Raw genomic sequence first — 7418 nt, forward strand, 5'->3', positions numbered from 1 at the left:
TGAGATACAAAGCACGACTTGTTGCACAAGGATTCTCACAGAGACCAGAAATAGACTATGAGGAGACATACTCCCCTATGGTGGATGCTACGACCTTCAGATTTTTAATAAGTCTGGCCGTGAGAGAAGGTCTAGATTTATGGTTAATGGATGTTGTAACCGCCTACCTATATGGTCCACAGATAATGAAATCTATATGAAAGTCCCAAAAGGTATCGAATTGAAAAACAAAGAGAGTTCTCGAGAACAGCATTGTATTAAGTTGAATAAATCTCTTTATGGACTGGAACAATCCGGACGGATGTGGTACAATAGACTAAGTGAGTACCTAGTGAAAGAGGGATATAGAAATGACCCTATCAGTCCATGTATTTTCATTAAGAAATTCGAAAATTAAGAAATTCGAAAATAAAGGATTCGTGATCATAGCAGTGTATGTTGATGATCTGAATATCCTAGGAACCTCTGGAGAGATTTCCCAAACGGTTGAATACCTTAAGAAAGAATTTGAGATGAAAGATCTCGGGAAAACGAAATTCTGTTTGGGATTAAAGCTTGGGTACATAAATGATGGTATCCTTGTGCATCAAATGGCTTATACAGAAAAGGTACTCAAGAGGTTTAATATGGCCGATTGCCATCCTCTGACCAGTCCTATGGTCGTGAGATCCCTCGGCCTGGACACTGATCCCTTCCGTCCCAAGATGGACGATGATGATGTCCTTGGTCCCAAAATACCATATCTCAGTGCCAAAGGAGCTTTAATGTACTTGGCAACTCACACACGGCCTGATATAGCCTTTGCCGTGAACCTACTATCTAAGTTTAGCCCCTGTCCGACCCAGAGGCACTAGAACGGGATTAAACATGTTCTTCGTTACCTGCAAGGAACGAAAGATTTGGGTCTGTTTTATACTAACCATGACGAAGATGGTTTAGTTGGCTTTGCTGATGCTGGTTATTTATCAGATCCACATCAAGCTCGATAACAGACAGGATATGTCTTTACACATGGAGGTACGGCCATATCATGGGGTTCCATGAAACAAACCATCGCGGCCACATCGTCTAATCACATGGAAATATCGGCCATTCATGAGGCCAGACGTGAGGTCGTCTGGTTGAGGTCGATGACCCAACATGTCCGATCAGATTGTGGGATGGTCGAGTGCAAAGAACCGACCGTGATGTTCGAGGACAATGCGGCTTGCATTGCTCAGCTCAAAGACGGCTATATCAAAGGGGACAGGACAAAACATATTTTGCCTAAGTTCTTCTTTACCCACGATTTACAAAAGGCCGGAGAGGTCAAAGTGGTCCAAGTACGGTCCAGTGAAAATTCGGCCGATCTATTCACTAAGGCAATTCCGACCTGCATGTTCAGGAAGCTCACGCATCAGATTGGGATGCGTAGGCTGAAAGACCTCCACTGAGGTTCACATCAGGGGGAGTAGTGCGTGTTGTACTCTTTTTCCTTCATCATGGTTTTGTCCCACTGGGTTTTCTGATAAGGTTTTAATGACGCAACATTAACCGTATTACAATCCCTGTATGGTTATGGCATCCAAGGGGAAGTGTTATAAATCAATTGATGGATGTCCATAAACGACCCGGTCTATAACTGGCCCATACACTTAGAGAGAGAGACGGCCCAACCCTAGAGAGAGAGAGGCGGGCACGGCATGGAGAGAGAGAGAGAGAGAGAGGCAGCTTACTTTAGTTAGAGAAAAGGAAACCATATTTCCTTTTCTCTTTATGTTTATGATTTGTAATCTTTCCATATTATGTCTTTCCATTTATCTCTTTGTAAACTCTCATATATAAGGGCACCTTATGTTATAATTAATAATATACAGAAACTTATAGCTCTAAATCCTAAGTTTCACAACAAATATATAATAATAATGAAAAACGCGCAAAGAAAAGAAGGGGTAGGAAGAAAAGGATAATGCCAGCTTTTATACATTTCTTGGTTCTTTTTCTGTTTTTTTTTAGAGTTGATTACATTCAGAGACACTTTTTGACTTTCTCTTACACCTAGAGACACTTCTTACATGTGACACACTTTGTTGTGGGCCAGGTACAGACTATGGATAATTTTGCCCTTAATGAAAACGATAATTGTGGACGGGTGATGCGTGGATGGATGATTTATGGACGGAGTATACGTGGACGTATGATGTGTAGATGAACATTTGTGGACGGCTATAAGTAAACAAGTAGGGGAAGACATTGACCCAAGAAAGCTAGTAGGTGTGGAGATGAACACACGAATAAGTAGTACTCAAAGTCTACAAGTATGTAAAGCCATTTTTCAGTTTCATGTTTAAATACTCTAGTTATAAGAGCTTCTTCTTCTTCAGTGTCCACTTACACTTAGAGAATCCCACTTTTCACAACTTCTTTTTGACATGTATGCAAAATATGTGGATGAATAGCAAAATGAAAAATAAAAAATGTGGGTTATTGAAAACGGAGATACAAAAACATGGATAGTATACATATGAATACAAGTTCATGTGGACACTATTTTTTCTATAACGTGAACAAAATTTTGTGGATGATTTTTCATCTGTTAATCATTAATGTTCTTCAATTTAAAATATAATAATTTTATGTATAAACGATGTGAAATCACGACGTCTTGATAAGCTTGAACAGACAACGACAAAACTTGAAATCTCAAGTTCGACACAATGAAGAAGAAGAAGAACCACAACGGATTGGAGTGGTGAGTACGAGTTTCAGAGGACCGTCATCGTCACCAGCACGATTGAGTTCATGTTACTTGCTAAATATTTTATCTTTAGTTCAGCTGTACACCGATCTGTTGGAGATTTCCCCCATGATCACATCCAATCCAACGCAACTATCGCTCTCGATCTCTGATAAGACAACTACGATCGAGCTCCAATAGATACGACATTTTCTGATCGAGCTGTCTGATCAGAGATCGAGAGCTAGTTTCGTTGGATTGGAGGGAAGTCTTCAGCAGATTGGTGTACAACGGTTCAGAAGAGGGACTTTTAGTGAGTTAGAACCATAACTCAATTGTGGTGGTGACGGCAGCGGTGCCGGTGACGATGGGAATAACGGTGGAAATGTGGTTTTGTGGGTTTTTCCTTCTCAGAGACTATGCCAAAGAAAAAAATTTTAAAGGTATCAACCAAGATGTCCATGTCCACAAGTAATCTGTAATTTTACTATCCACGTTTTGGTATCCACGTCCACATTTAATTTTGTTTATATGTTGTATATATATATGAATATGGATCTTAAAAGATAGATAATTTTATATATAACTTATTATAATAATTACTTTTATTTAATATATTTTAGAATTTGAGATAAAAGTAATTGAAAACATTGGTGGAATAAGAAAAACAATAAAGTAAAATAAGAAGAGTAGAGATTCTTGTGAAGAGAAAAAAGCTTATAACAATCTATTCTTTTTAGTTTAAGGTCATAAGAGTCTTTTATACAAGCAAAAGTGTGTCTCAAGTGATATGTGTCTTGTTGTGTAATTGTAAAGTGATAAAGTGTCGCTAGGTGTAAAAATTTCTTAACTGTTCTCTCTCTTTGTTCTTTGATGTTGAAATTTCTTTCCAACGGATTCTACAGAAGCCAACAAAAGCAAATGTCTTTAAAATAAGGGCATGCTAGATTTTGAGCCGCGCTTAGAAAACGCGGATTTATTTTTGAAATTAAATAAATTCTTCTTATATAATTTCTATGTAAGATAATGTATAGGTTTGAGTACATTTATCCGGGTGGACTGAACCATACCAAACTGGAAAAAAATTAAGCTGAATTTCATAAATAATCGAGCATATCTTATATCTTTGGAACCGAAAAATAGAAACCGAACTGAGAACCAAATGAGTACTTAAATTTTTAAAATACAAATTATATACCTATTAAACATAACTAAACCATTGAAAATTTTATACTATTAATGGAACTATATGTGGTAATGATCATGTCATATGTAAACATGTTTGAATAATCTATCCTATATTCATTGGGATTTATTGTTAGAGTAATTATATAATAGATTATGGGAGAATAATAAATGAGTTCATTTAAATTATGTAAAATATTTATTTAGTTAGAGAAATATAATGTAAGACCAAAAAAATAGGTAAGTCTGATGAAATGGTCTAACAACCTTGTTTAAGTAGATTTTCCGAGAATCCTTCCCTTTTAATAGTATAGATTATCATATATTAGCGTCGACCCGCCCTACGGACGGGATGACAATTTAAAAATAATTTAAATAGTTAGAATAAATATTTTTTGATTTTTGTTTAATATTTATTTTTATTTTAAAATGTTTTGTTCTATAGGAGTATGAATCATTATTTTACTGATTGTTATTCTTTATTTATTAAGTTTCATTTTCATTACAATTAACTAAATTTTCCCTTACGATTAATAAAATTGTGTCTTTGAAGTTTTATTCTGTTTTTATTTTGATGGTGTAGAATTGTAGATTTATTTGTTTAATTTGAAGCTATCTAGTTTTATTGACTTTATTTTAAATCATGTGTCTCTTATTCGACTATATAACTAAATATTTTATTTTTACACAGTTGTGGATCTATGTTTATAGTATTTTTTAGAATCCTTGACATAAATATTTAAAATACATTCTACATTTATTTAATTAGATTAACTTAACACATCTCTTTATATAGAAAAATTATTGATTATTTTTTTTATATTTATTTTTTATTTCTGTATTTTATTATTTTTTCCTAACAATTATCTTTGATTTTTTTATTATCTATTAATTTTTTATTGTGGTCTTATTTTCGTAGAAACTTTTTTTAATCTATTACAATTACTATCTCTTAAAATAGTTATTAATTAACTCCAAATCTGAAACCAATTTCTTAAAATTAATATTTGTTTACATATAATAAGTCAAATGGATAGTTGTTTCCTCAAAAAGATGGAGGAATTAATTGTTTTATATTCTACCAAAATTCAAAATAAAATAATTATATTATTATCATAAAAAAAACCTAGTAGATAAACCGTACGCACCAAGGAATAATGTTTTATTTTAAAAATTCAGTATAAATCCTTCAAACTCTCGTCTTCTCTGATCTCTGGATCTAGGTTTTGTTTGTCCACTATCTCTCTCTCTATCTCTTGTCTTCTTCACTGTCACGTCTTAGCATAACTCATCTGGTTTTGAGAATTTCAGGCTCATTTTAGTTTAGTTTATATATCATTTTTGTTTAGTTTATAGCTTGACAATATTTTGTGGACAACATATTTATTTAGTTAATGGATTGCCAATATTACCATAGAGAATATAAATATGCAAGGAATAACAAATTCGGACTTGTGTTTTTTTATATTTTTAAAGGGTTGTATATGATGGTCTGCAAGGGAAACCATGAATTGAACTCCATAAATATTAGGCTTGTAATTGAACTCCATAAATATTCAGGTGCATCACTTCTGGACTTTAAGTAAGTGAAAAATAATAAAAAATATATATGTGTAAGAATATTCAATTTACTCTATCATAAACTAATGTTAATACTTAATATTTAATATTTTTTTTTCTTTTTATTACAAATAAAAGACTATAAATTTTTTTAAAAAAAATATTTTTCATTAATTATTTTACATTTTTTATGTTTGCTACACCTCCACTTAAAAGTAAGTAAATTACTCGTAATTACAGTTGAAATTCAGTACATAAATCATGAATCATTTTTCATTCATATATATATATTTTAATCTGTTGGTACTTTTCTTTTCTTTTATACATTTTTAAACTTATTCATGATTTAGATAATGTGAAAATGAATCGATTTTTTTCTCACTAAATTTTAGTTAAATAACATAACAATAGTAGATTGATTATTTAAGAATATACACATTTTGCTATTACTTTTATCAAACTGACCATATCATCCAAATTGATTAAGATTATTAAACAAATATTGTTTTTAGTTTATAGAGTAGAATTGGTTGTTTCATTTTTTATTACCTTTTGAATATAATTTTTTCACATTGGTTTTATATATATAACATTACTTTATTATTTCCTTAAAAAATTTAGCATAATTTTTATTAGTAAACTTTTTTAATTAAATGTTGTTGTTTTATTTTCATAATATTATATTTCAATAGATATATTGCGTACTACATTTTTGGATTAAGTAACAATGATGATTCACTGAATACCTATGTTAAACATGATTTTGTAAAAGTATATTATTATGAAATTCATTATCTATTATAGTCTATTAGTATAATATAAAGTTATAAAAATAGGTTCAAACCAATAATTATTTTAAAATCATAATATTATACTTGAGATATATTATGCAATTTTGAAATTTTTATGGGGGTACCTAGATTCGCCAATGCCAACTCTGTATCCATGTTGTTTGTATTTATCTTCTCAGTGTCCTCTGCTGTTACCTTTTTTTTTTTGGCAAAACCTCTGTTGTTACTTATCGGAGAGAGCCACGTTTAAAAGTAATTGTTGCATAATCATTCTTTTCTTCTGCTTGATTATTCCCGAAAGAGTATAATACTGATTGATAGATAGGATACTGTAAGCTTGCCATTGCGAAAGAAACGTGTAGACAACTCTGAGGTTGCGATCCAGACCGGAGAGACTTAGGGTTTTTTTACTAATCTGTTTCTCTCCTTCGTCTACAGATGAACTAAACAAATTTTATTACGCAAGTAATTAATTGCATGTGGCAAGTCTCATGTTTCTTACGGTGCATTCCATAACCAATTCGTTTTTTTATTCTGGTATGACGCAGTTTTTCTTTTGCTAAAATGTAAAAATTCATTAATGAAACATAAAGGTTGTTTAAGTCTCAAAAAAAAGTGGAAAAAGACTTAAAGAACAATACAATAAGACTAAATTTGAAACATCAATGTTAGCGCTTATACAATATGATCTACGACCACAAAGTGGCTAGGAAAACCGACGACGCCAAGTAGCACGAACCCTAGTCTCCCGACGACGCTTCAAGGTACGAACCCTAGTCTCCCGACGACGCTTCAAGGTACGAACCCTAGTCTCCCGACGACGCTTCAAGGTACGAACCCTGGTCTCCCGACGACGCTCTGAGTATGGCGCAGTTTTCTCTTGCTCGATTTGGAATACCTGATAATATCGTTAAAAACAGAATTAAATATAGATCTGATATTGAATCTTTTTTTTTTCAGTTTAATAAATCTGAACGGAACCTCTAATTACATCCATCTGGAATTATATATTACAGTTTCTTTATTACTTGAAAAAATAAGAAACACAGAGCATCCTTACGTAATTGTGATTTGCCTCCATGGTCCACACTCTCTACTTTTTGCCCCCCCCCCCCAGACAGATAGATACAGTTTGACGGCAAATCACAAAAGAATAAACAAAACAA

This window comes from Brassica oleracea, chromosome C8 (assembly GCF_000695525.1).
Source record: "Brassica oleracea var. oleracea cultivar TO1000 chromosome C8, BOL, whole genome shotgun sequence".
In the NCBI taxonomy this organism is placed as follows: domain Eukaryota; kingdom Viridiplantae; phylum Streptophyta; class Magnoliopsida; order Brassicales; family Brassicaceae; genus Brassica; species Brassica oleracea.